General features: G+C 45.1%; 1 protein-coding gene across 7 annotated transcripts in view; it reads right to left on the reverse strand.

Moving 5' to 3' along the window:
* Window positions 1–12,219, reverse strand: part of Adarb1 (adenosine deaminase, RNA-specific, B1) — a 127,566-nt gene that overhangs the window by 67,794 nt on the left and 47,553 nt on the right. For all 7 annotated transcript variants that reach the window (NR_021486.1, NR_004429.1, XM_006513064.2 and 4 more), the window contains exon 2: window positions 1,047–1,215. The gene's annotated coding sequence lies outside the window, so the exon portion shown is untranslated. The remainder of the gene's footprint in view (window positions 1–1,046; window positions 1,216–12,219) is intronic.

Consider the following 12,219-nt stretch of genomic DNA (forward strand, 5'->3'; position numbering starts at 1 on the left):
ACTGCCGGCACATCAGTGATAAAGGGGATTGCGGTTTTGTTCTTCCCGCCTCTTGCCTGTCCGTGTCCCACAAAAAGATCAGCATCAGATGTGGATGAAACCGAATCTCTTTTAAAGCTCCCGGTTTCTTTCTGGGACATTTGTGGGCACAGGAAGGGTCTTAGTACGAATTCAAAACCCAGTGGTCAGAAGCGAGCCCACTGCTGCTCCCCAAACACAGTGATGTCAGGAGCTGTTCTGCTTTGCCCACATGTACATCCTTGGGAACTGCACCTACTGCCTTGACTCTGACTGCTACCCAAGGCTCTCTAGTCGGCAGTGCAGGCTAGCCTTGATGTTCAGTGGATGGCTCACACTGGAGCTGCCACACAGGGGTGCCTCTCAACTTCAGCCTGTAAGTGAGGAAGCAGCAAAGCCAGGAACGTGCTAGGACTACACGTGCTGAGCACCCTTGGACTGCCATAGTCCTCCCAGCCTCCCTCACTTCCACACCGAGAAGAAACTTCTTTTATATTGGCTGTAACTGAGTTACCTTCATACTAGCGCTTTTACAAGAACAGATGCTACCCTGACTGACAGCCATAAAGACTAAACACCAAAGAAATTCAAAGAAAAAAGTGGTAAGTGGTAAAAGGCTCTCATGAGGCATGCCCAGTACCAGGTACCAAGCACTGGCTTTATCAACAGTGATGAAGTTGAGGCAGCCCCGAGCACAGCTGAAGGGATGTGAGGTCTAAAGATGATCTGTGGCCACAGGAAGACGCGTGTGAACTAGCTCAGGGTAACACTGTGGCCACAGGAAGACGCGTGTGAACTAGCTCAGGGTAACAATCTGTGCTGGGATTATTCAGGAAAATGCATTTCAACAGCAAGTCAAAGGACTTAATTAAACTTTTTCCCCCCACTTAAAAAGACAGGACTTTGCTATACATCCCAGGCTTCCTGTCTCAGTCTCCTGAGGGCTTGGAACTCAGGCCTCTGCCACCACACCTTGCACAAGTCACCTTTGGTCAGATTTTAAGAGATTCTAAAAAGGTTTTACTTACCTTGAATTTGTTTAGTTTTTGTCTCAAATCCTGAGGCAAAACTCCTTCAGGGCAAGCAAAGTGAGCTCATTGCTCCGCAGCACTAAAATAGCAAGCGTGATGCACTGGGCTGACGAGCTTCCTTTAGCCACACCTTGGGCTCTCCATGTCCAGCCTGACACACTTCACTCTGTAATAAAAGATTCAGTTACTTGGCACTTATTTACCTCAAGGTTAAAGGCTTTTCACCAGCTCAGGAAAGAACTCTAACAATATTCTGGTTTGTAGACTGGCCTTCCTGAGATCTTCCTGCATTCACCTCCCCGGAGCTGAGATTACAGGCATGTGCAATTGACTCAATACTCTGAATTTTAATTCCTCTATATAAGCTTATACCATGTTAAACATGTTCTTATGAGTTTTTTAAAGGGGATACACAGTAATGAGTCAGGCTTTGGCTCACTTACCCACCACAAGTCAATGCACACATTACACCCACATTTAAATCTTGCTGGCCACACAGAATACCCTAACAGAACACCAGGGTTAGAAAAGAAAGAGGCCTCAGAAAAAACTTGTTCTCTTTAAAATAAAATGCATGCATCCATTATACATGCAAATACATGTGTGTGAGAATACAGACACAGACACCCATGCGCCCAGACCTCACTCTACCCTGGTGGCTACCCTGTTTCTGGAAGTTGAGGGCTGTGAAGCTATCTGCAGCCTATTTCTCCTCAGAGAAAGTGTCAACTGGTAAACTGGTAAGGGTATTTCTTCACCACAATAAACTCAGGACCCTTCCCTTACAGAGTTCCCACTAGGTGTTTGGGGAGCCATATTCAGAGGTGACTAGTAGATCTTCTGAGTAGATCCTTGCTAGGAGCAAAAAGAAAGTGTGTCAGCTTAGTTTCTAACTCTTGAGAGTGCCCTGCTGTCAGAACACTGATGTAGGTACTCTGAGGGGCAGGGTGAGGAAAGTCTGCCTGCAAGTCTCCCTGCTGTGCCACCCAAAGCCTTACACTCATGCCACCAAAGTCAACAGCTTCCTCACAGATGCTTTACAGACCTGGGACTGTGGGTTGCAGAGCTATCCAGCCCAGCACAAAGGCATCTGGGCCAAGTGCCCAGAACAGCTCCTTCATCACCTCATCATGCCTGGGAGACAGGCATGCAAAGATCCTAGCATGGGCCTCCCAGAGCTGCCACACTTTGTCACAACCCAGCTCTACCAAAATCCGGAGAGCAGTGGGAGAGCAGATCATGGGGTAAGCCTTGCCATGCTTCTCCAATGACACCAGACACATCACAGAACCACAGGAAATAAAATACCACGCTCCTGCCACTCTGAGTGAAAAAACCTTTGCCCTCTGTGAGTCCCACAGGCCAGGTGATCACTCTGTCCATCAAATTACTCTGTGGGCAGGGTAGTGCCTAGCACCAGGACTGTGCCTCAAAGAAGCAGTGGGTCCCCACTTCCCACTTCTGCTGGGCTGTCTCTGGAGATGTCAGTCACTGGGAAGGGGTCGAAGCTAGCTATGTGTTGAGATCATGTGGAAAGATGGTCAGCCATATCACTACACAAGTCTTCTAGGGCAGGACACTGAGCCAATGACCCTGGAGAACAACAGAAACCTAACCTCCAGCCATACACCTTCTTCATACAGAAGTGCCTCCCCCACCCCCCACCCCCCGGCACCAGTTGCACTGGGCACGAGATCCTAGTCACAATGATCATGAACACGGAGTTGTTTTATGTGCCATATGTTTTCAGATACATTGTCAGGCACCAAGGGCTAGCCAAAATAAAATTACTGCTTCAAATTATGGCAACACTAAACATACAATATGCATTTCACCTCCAAAAATTTTTAAAGTTAAGTAAAATTAACAAATCCCAAGAATATTACAGACTTATAAAGATGTCAGAAGGAACAGAATATCTGACTAAACCACATAGGTAAAGGCATTAGGAAACAAAATTTACCCTACAACAAACTCTCCACACCTAGACGGCTGCTCCAAAACATTTAACATATCTGTCAAAATAATGAGGTGAGCAAATTTAACCCAACAAGGTGGGTGTGGTTCTGATGCTCTGATTGGGAATCTGCATGGGAACGCTGAAGGTCCTGTTCCCCAATTGGTTCTTGATTGATTAATAAAGACACTATCAGCCAATGGCTGGGTGGGAGAGGCAGGGTTTCCAGGTTTCTGTAGGCAGGCGAGGAGATGCAGAGGAGGAAAGGTATCTCACCTTGCTTTGGAGGGAGAGAGAGCTACCAGCCATGTGAGATCTTGGGTGTACTGGCCATTGGCCGCTTCTGCAACTGGGCCTGGGATAGCAGGCGGGAGATTAGAAAACCAACTGAGCTGAAGGCAGATTTAAAGTGCTGAGCAAGCAGAAGGTAATTGGGCAATTTAGAGGAGTTGAGCTAGGACTAAGGGTAACTGAGCAACTAAGCTGAGGGTAGATTTAGAGGTGCTGAGCTGAACATAAGATAAGAACATGTTACCTGAGGTAGTCTTAGAAGAGCCTGGCCATTGTGCTAAAAGCAAATTAAAAATAAGCTAATGTGTATGTGTGTCTTTCATCCTCGGATTCAAGGGAACCTGGGGGGTGGGGGGGAGGGTAGCATGGCCTGTCTGGAGCTTAAAGCAGGGTAGTAGAAACTACATGCTACAGGTAGGCTAAGTTGTGGGTAGAGATAAGTGTGTAAAAGTCTGATCAACCAAGTTAACCACATAGGAGAAACCAGATTCATGTTGACACCACCTACCACCTAAAGTTTCCTCTTAAGCAAGTCAAATCATAAGCTCATGGGTGCATGCATACACAGAAAACTGAGGGTAAAAGCTAAGACAGAATTTCTAAGTGTAGTATAGAAGTTATCTACCAGTGTGTGTGGAAGGGTGCCATCAAAGAGCAGCGTGGAGTGGCCTCAGTGCCAATGTCCATCTAGTTTAAGCTTGCAATGGGTCATGGCGGTTAAAATTATTACTTTACTAGTTTCTTCTGATCGGAAAACACATAATATACATATCTTAGAAAAAAATCAGCACTGGAAAAAATGTCTCCGATGACAACTGGTTTACAGAGCATTATATGCAGCTGCTACAAGACTAGCTAATGGCCACTTGTTGGACACTGGCACCAGATGACCACCTGTAGCACAAAACAGAATAGAAAAACCCATGTGCAGGTCAGGGATGAGGCATCTGGAGACTCCCCATTCCTCAGAAAGGAGAAGAGAAGCTGAGGTGGGAAGAGGGGATTAAGGGGGGGAAGGTCAGACAGGCAAGCACATACACACATATTAGGCAGAGTTGTGACTCTCATGCCTGTGCAGGTACATACATGACTTCGAGAACAGGCAACCCACTGGATAGAGGAAGAGGTAACTACACTGACTAACACTCCAAGAGCTGGCACCCTCTCCACTTCTGGTGGCTGTCTGAGTCTCAGAAGCCCCTTCTCTGACAAGCGTCTCCAGGCTCAATAAGCTAAGAGTCGACTTCAACAGCTCATCCACTGATGCCAGGGAAGGATGGTACCAGAGCAGTACAGATTGTAGTACCGTGAATTTATCACTCTAGCACTTGATAGATTTGCTGTGCCAGTAATAATCAGATTGATTAAACGAAACAATTACATTTCCTCTTAAAGTGATATTTATCATTATAATTTAATCAAACTATGGAAATAAGGACTTTGTTCTGCCAAACACTAAATACTTTCATTTTCTATCTCAAAAGGCCATGAAACCAACACCATTACATGAGCATGGGGTTAAATTGTAAGCTCACTTGCAGAGCCACTGTGTTTCCACACTGCTGTAATCCCAGGGCTATATAGGCATAACCATCTCAGCTGATAAGCAACAAAGATAAGAACAACCTCTCTATCACAAGAGAACAGCCTCAAGTAGAATGCTAATGTGGTTCTGAGAACTAGCAGCCATTAGAGGAGGACTGAGGTTCGCAGGCCCAGAGAAGAGGGGATGTCACCCAGGGAGACAAGAGAAAGGACACATAGATGCTACCACAGCTAAGACAGACATGGGACTGTTCGGGTGCTGTAAGAGAAAGGGTAGGTAGAAGGCCCCCAAGCAGGTATAAGAAAGAGAGACCCTATTTATGTTCTCAGGAAGATCCCTAGCCCAGTCAGCTGTAACAACCATGCCTGAAGCGTATGAGGTGGAAGCTGGGAACACTAGTTGACAGCAGGAGAAGACAGAGGACTCAGTGACCAGCACCCAGCAGGAAAGGGAGCCCAAAGCTGGCAACCACTCCTGGGACTGTGGTTCCAACAGCAACAGGTGGGCTTTTCAATTAGTGATGTGAGAAAATCAAAAGGAAAGAGAAAATTCAGAAGCTTTATGGGTTGTTCTAAACAAGGAGACCAGACAGCCATTTGCATCTCAACAAGGACAGCACCTCTAAGCCTAGTGGTTACAGCCCAGGACAAAGGCCCTGCTGGTTCATGCACACCACATGGTAAAACTTAAGAATGGCAGCCCTTCATAGAGCGACACTAGCAGCTGAGCTCACTATTCCATGCAAGGATGTTCTGAAACAGGTCGAATGATACTCCGTTCTAAGAGCTCATGCCAGTTTTGGTTTAATTTAAACTGCTCCCTCCCGCTTTCTGACACGGGCTGAGTTTTAGTTGAGGTGGTAAGTCTGTATCATAGTCAAGCAATCTGATTGATCTCAGTTCTGAAGACCCAACCAAGCCAGCATCCTTCTAATAACACTGTCATGGCCACTCAGACTCCAGCATCACCTGGCCTGCCCTTGACTCTCTGTATTTACTGAATAGACCAAAGGAAGAGTTTTGTCATTTGCTTTGTTGACTAAACACGTTTTATGTTCTTAGCAAGTAATGACCTATTTTCCTTATAACATCCTAAAAATGGACTGTGGAAATATAAGTATAAATGTATATATGGTTCATAGTGCACACACACACACACACACACACACACACACATACATATCACCTACACAAGCCTCCTGGGAAATGCAAGGAGACCACATGACATGGTCCACACAGCTTGGCTCCCTGGCAGGGAGAAGCAAGGGTCATCAAAGGCTGGGGCAGATCTGGAAATATAACCATCTTCTCTGCAGTGGGTGTCGGGATCTCAACAGCAATAACATTGTTCTCTTTTAGATATGTGCAGAGGTTTGGGTTTTTTGTTTGTTTGTTTGTTTTTATCAATTCTGCTTCCATGAAAAAGGTTTTAAACCTTTTATTTTTTCTGGAGGTGGGGACCTTAAATGGCCCCACACTGGCCTCAAACTGAGTTTGTAGCCACAAATGACCTTAAACTTGATCCTTTGCCTCCATATTCTGAGACCTGAGATTACAAATGTGTGTACTGAACCTGGTTTACATGTTAGTGGGAATCAATCATAGAGCTTCATGTATGTTGGGCAAGCACTCTACCAATTGAGCTACATTAGTCCTTTTACTGAGCTACAGGCCTAGTCCTCATCCTGTATTTTCAAGTGACTTAGTGGACATTTTTGGAAATATTTTTATGACATAAGAGAAAAGACTATCTCAAGCTTTCAGCAGACTAAAGATTCATATGAAATTAAAGCATGCTGCAAATATTGAAAGGGCTCATGAAATAGAGTTACCCCAATCTGACTGTTTTATGCTCAATTTGAGAGGAGGAATCTAATGATCCTAATACCATGAATCAGCTCTGTATTTCTGGAGCTAGGGTGAGAGGAAAGGCAGACATGGAGAGAGAGATATGCAGAGAAACAGAGGCAGAACCCAAGGAACAAGAAACAAGAGCCCAAGGAGCAAGCCAGCGTGGGTGCTGGCCTCATGCTGAGGAACAGAGTGGAGGTGGTGAGTGAGAGGTGTTGGCTGGCACCTTTCTCTTCAAGTCCACCCTCTTGGGAGAACTGTCCGCCCCTGGGCCAGATATACACAAGCTCACTCAAAAGGCATGGGGCTCAGGCTCCATGAGGAGGGCCTCTGTCACTGTTAGGTGCTCACAATCTCAGAGACTTGGTTTGTTTTTCTGGTTTTGGGAAGGGATAAGTATCTTACTGGGCAGGCCTTGGGGATTTTCTACATAATTAACAAGGGTCTCCTGGGGCTATGATTTTCCTTGTTGATGAAAAGAATGCTTAGCCACATCATCTTCACTATGGCTCTTTTTTGCTTTTAGGGAATTATTTTATGACTTGAAAGTCAAGGTCCTTTCACCCCATTATAGCTGACACACCAGCGAAGGCACGAGGACCCTTTAAGGACTGAGGTCAGGCTGGAGCACACGCACATACATACACAGAGTAACAGAGACTCTTGCTGAACCGGCAGTACCCAACACGCCCTTCTCCCGCGGAGTCCAGTGAAATGAACTTTTCTGGGTAGCCCGAGGGGCCCTGGGTCCCCAGATGACACTGTTGCTGGATGTGTCTGTGAGGGTTTTCACAGAAGATGTTGGTTGGCACTTGGACCTCAGTAGACTGTCCTCTAATTGCTGAGCACCACCTGACTCACTGAGGTCTAGGCAGAACCAAAATGGAGGCTGGAGGAATCTTTTACTTTTTTACCTCCCTGCCTGCTTGACCTGGGATATCCTCTCTGGGCCTAGAACACCACTGTTCCCCATTCTCAGTCTTTCCAACTCATACCAATTACACCCTGGCTTTGTCAGGAATCAGCTCAGAGGCGAGCTAGGGAATCCCCAGCCTCCCTGATTACACCTATCAACCTCTCGCTTTAGCTTGCTCACCTTTCTTGACACAGAAAGACAGAGACACAGATTCAGTAAATTAAAAACAGAAGCAAAGATACACCCCACTGGCTCCATTTCTCCAGACGACACTGACTGACAGGCCAGCAAACACAACTCTGTTGCATGGATCTGTCAACTTGGTCTTTCCCCCAAGGAAACTTGAAATGGATCGTTTACAAGAATGAATAAAGTCCAGTGAGATGGCCGACTGGGGTTTGACCTCTGGAATCCACAAAAAGATAAATGAAGAGAATAGATTCTACATAGTTGTCCTCTAACCTCCAAATGCATGCCCACAGCACATACATACACAAGGTGTTAGTGGTGGTGGTGATGATGATGATAGTGGTGGTTATATGATGACTAAGAACTTCTATGAAGAAACTCCATAGACATACAAAAGGGGAGTGAAAAAGAAAATTTCATCAAGTACAACTGCAAATTTACCAAATTTTCTATAACAGAAAAATTAAATTAAATATGAGACTCCGTCCTAAGTTAAGTAGAGCAGAAGAAAGATGGTCAGAAATGCCTATGGCAGCCAGAAGAGCCAATACAGTAGTCTTGGGAAGATGGGTACCAAAACAAACAATAAATGTAAGGTCTAAAGGATGACCTAATCTCTGACCTTTAGGACAGTGATAAGAACAGCCAGCAGCTTCACTTCTACATCACGTCACTTACATATCACCACCTCCACACACCCGCCTACTTCACCTCACCAACTCCACCCCCACACACCTAGAGCATCCCTTCATCTGCACCCCCGCCTCACCTCTGCTTGTCCACAACTTCTACTCCAAATACTTACAACTTCATCTCCACACTCCCTCATCAGCTTCACCCCCACAAGCCACAATCTCACCCCACAAACCGCAACTTCCTGCCTACATACTCACAACTTGCCCTCCAAATACCTTGAGGTTCCCAACCCTGAGGTTTCACCAATTTCTCTAACAAGATTCAGGCCTACCAACTAAATCTCTTTATTAAAGTCCTAAGAATGTGATCTACTTATATAAGAAATTCTATACCTCTAAGTATTTGGCAAGTTAATATAACAAATATCATTTTACACGTGCAACATTGTATCTGACAGCTCAACATGGAGGTCAGCTGACTAACCAGAAGCCCTATCATTACTTCTGAAAGGAATTCATAGAGCTGCATTCTGCTCCTACCAGTGCACTACATCAAAGCCTTTAACCATGCACCAGACACAGCAAAGGGTGACAGAAAAAAGCTGAGAGGCCAAGGCAGGAATGAGTGTTCTACAGTACCCTCTTTTCTGAACTAAAGTCGTGGCTATAAGACCCTACCTCCTAAAGGCTCTACCACCTTCCGATAGCACTTTCCTGGGGACCAAAACTCCAGCACAGGATCCCTCTTTGGGATCAAATTCTAGAAGGCAGAAAAAACCTGGACCAAGAACAGAGAAATGACACAGCGGTAAAAGCTACAAAGACATATGGAGGGGGGAGTGCAAGATTCTAAATTTGTGCAGCCACACAACCTTTTCACAATGAGGACAAATAAAGGTGCTTCAGACAGAATGCTTCTGGGACATTTGCTACCACAGGAAGTCTTGGGGGAGACATTTCAGAAGGAATGTGGTCCTGGAGAGAGAATACATACTACAGAAGACTGAAAAAGAAAGAAGCCGTGTGTGGAGACACCAACAAATGGGGGCGGGGGGAGAACGAACAAACAAAAACAAACAAACCCCCAAGTCTTATATAAGCCCTTCCAGTAAGTAAGAGAGACCACATCTTCCTGAGGCCAGCATAACCCAGCTCCAGACACCACAGATCAGTAGCCAATGTCTCTTAGGAAGATAAACACAAGAGTCACCAGAATGTTTAAATCCAATCCAGCAACACGTAAAAGACAGACCATCACAGCAAGCTGGATGCATGCCCAGCAGGAACACACAGTTGGCTTTAACATTCAGAAACCAATTAAGGAGGTGTGCTGGCGTTACACGTCTATTCAAGTATTCTTCAAGAGAGTTGTTAAAAATTCAAATTGGTGTTGACATAACTTTCTATCATACAATAAATCTGACAATTTTCAAAGAGAAGAAAGATAGAGAGGGAGGAAGAAGGAAGGAGAAAAGTATGGGGAAGAAATAGCAAAGCTGATATCACAAAGACAATACTTCTGTTAATAATAAAAATGAAGCTTAAGTATACACACGTCTCCCCATATCCCTCCCCTGGGAGAGGACAGCAAAGTCAAAAGGGGCAGCAGAGCACCTGGGGACTGTCCTAGGAGACATTAAGTCATTACAAACAGACCTGAGGGGAGGCAGGGGCAAGATATCAGACTCTGGTGCCTGGGAGGCCTCAGGACTCCTATATCTTATTCTAGTAAGAACAGGTACTCTTGATGAACAGGTAGTTCATCAGTGAGCTCCTGAAGTGAAAGTGGTCTTAAATCGGTGCACTGTGTGCCCAGGTGTGCTTAGCTAGTAAAAAACGAACCTGCCTTCAAGAGTAGGAACACAGTTCAGTGACAGCACTGCCTAGCATTCACGAGGCCCTGAGTATCTTCTCCAGTGTAAGGGGTTGGGGGAGAAAGAAAATGAAGAAAACATTTCCACACACCAAAGCTCTAAGCCCTGTACTGACATGCACTGTAGTACAGAGTGAGGCCAAGTGCATCGAACATAATCCAAACCCTGACTCCCTGTGAATCAAACAATGAAACTTAGTCTCTCTTACCACAACTAAAGTTAGTCAGTGACTTTATGTGAGTCTAATTCATTACAGGAAGCGTGGCTCTCATGCAAGGCTGTGAAGCCCATATAAAGCATGCTTATCAAGGACCAGTTTAACGTATCTCAGACATTCACTACTATACCTAGCTTTTAATCATAGACTTGCTTCTGTATAATCATTGCCATATGAGCTCTGCATACGTTGTTTTACAGTGCTTCTGAACGGTAACTTTTCAGTAACTACTCTATTGGGAAAACTTCTAATTTCCCCACATAAAACAGATGTTTATAATTTCCCCATTTTGCTAAGGTTGTGACATCTTATCTGCTGGAATTGTGCTGACTAAGATATCAGAGAATTCTTCTTGTGTCGAGTATCACACTGTTGTATGGAGACAAGTACGACAAAACCACCCAGCCATTTTCCAGTTTATGGTGTGTACTCACACATGTCTTACATATAAGCCACTGATAAGCCCAATAGAACTGGCTCCATCCAGTTTCTTCCTAATCCCTCAACTATACTGAGATGTTTCCATGGAGAGCAAGAACAACCCCCAGTAAGGGGCTGAAGCACGGAGCCACACCCTTTTAAGAGTGACTGATCCAAAAGGCTTTTGATTCAGTAGACCACGAGGTTTCCATTCCTTTGCCGTTCGGGCCACCTGATGGTCACGGTGTCAGAAAGGGTCTTTTACAGCATTAAGGGAACCACAGAAGGACTGACAATGGCCACAGAACCTCAGTGACAATAAGAAAGCTTGCTGAAGGACTGAAAGCAGGAGCAGATGGAAGCAGGGTGACCTGACAGTGGAAAGAGACCACTGAGGGAAAGGAGTCTTTACACAAGCAGTCAGCCAGCCATGAGGCAGTGCTCCCAGGCCTCCACGGAAACTAAGAATTAGAAAGTCTGAGGATTCCCAGGGTGGATATAACCACTGACACCAGGGTGTAAAAGAGAAGATTGGCTGGGTGACAGAGGAGAAGAGATCAAACCGTCAGTGTCCAAGGAGGGGAAGAAGTTTCCCTGCAAAAGAAAGAACTGATATCCAATCTCTCGTCTGCAGCATCGGACGCTGGTTCGGAGGGAAACTGCCACAAAGCCTGAATTCCAGACCCAGTCAGAGGATCGATCGACTGTTAGAACACAATAATTACATGTTTGAACACTGGGTGAGAACTCAAGAAGCTTGTCATGATTCCACAAAGCAGCTGATTAAGGAGGGGCTCCAGCAAAACAGAAAATAGAACCCAAGAAACAGACATCATAAGATAAAGAAGCCATGGCAACGCAACCTGGAAACCTACAAGACAGAGTTTCCATGTGAACCTTCTCTGATTGGCAGGGGGTTTGCGCTTCAAAATTACACTTCTTTCTGTTCGTTCTACAGCACAATATATTTAGGTTACAATAATGCTACAAATGCTGCTTCTATTATGGTAAAATTTTTAGATCAAGAATCTGTAGAAAAAAGTACTGAGTCTAAATATAGATGAGAAACAGACTACAAGTGTTTCAGACTTTGTCAATATAAATCTAAAGCCATAACTCGTAACAACAGAGAGCTGGGAGATTGACAACTGCCCACAGGATCCAACCACAGAAAATACTAACCACAGTGACCATAATAAGAACTTAAAAGAGAAAAAAACACAAACCACACTGTGTAGCACTGGGCATGGGAAGGATGGAAGGAGGAAATTTTCT

The sequence above is a fragment of the Mus musculus genome, chromosome 10, assembly GCF_000001635.26.
Source record: "Mus musculus strain C57BL/6J chromosome 10, GRCm38.p6 C57BL/6J".
Taxonomy (NCBI): domain Eukaryota; kingdom Metazoa; phylum Chordata; class Mammalia; order Rodentia; family Muridae; genus Mus; species Mus musculus.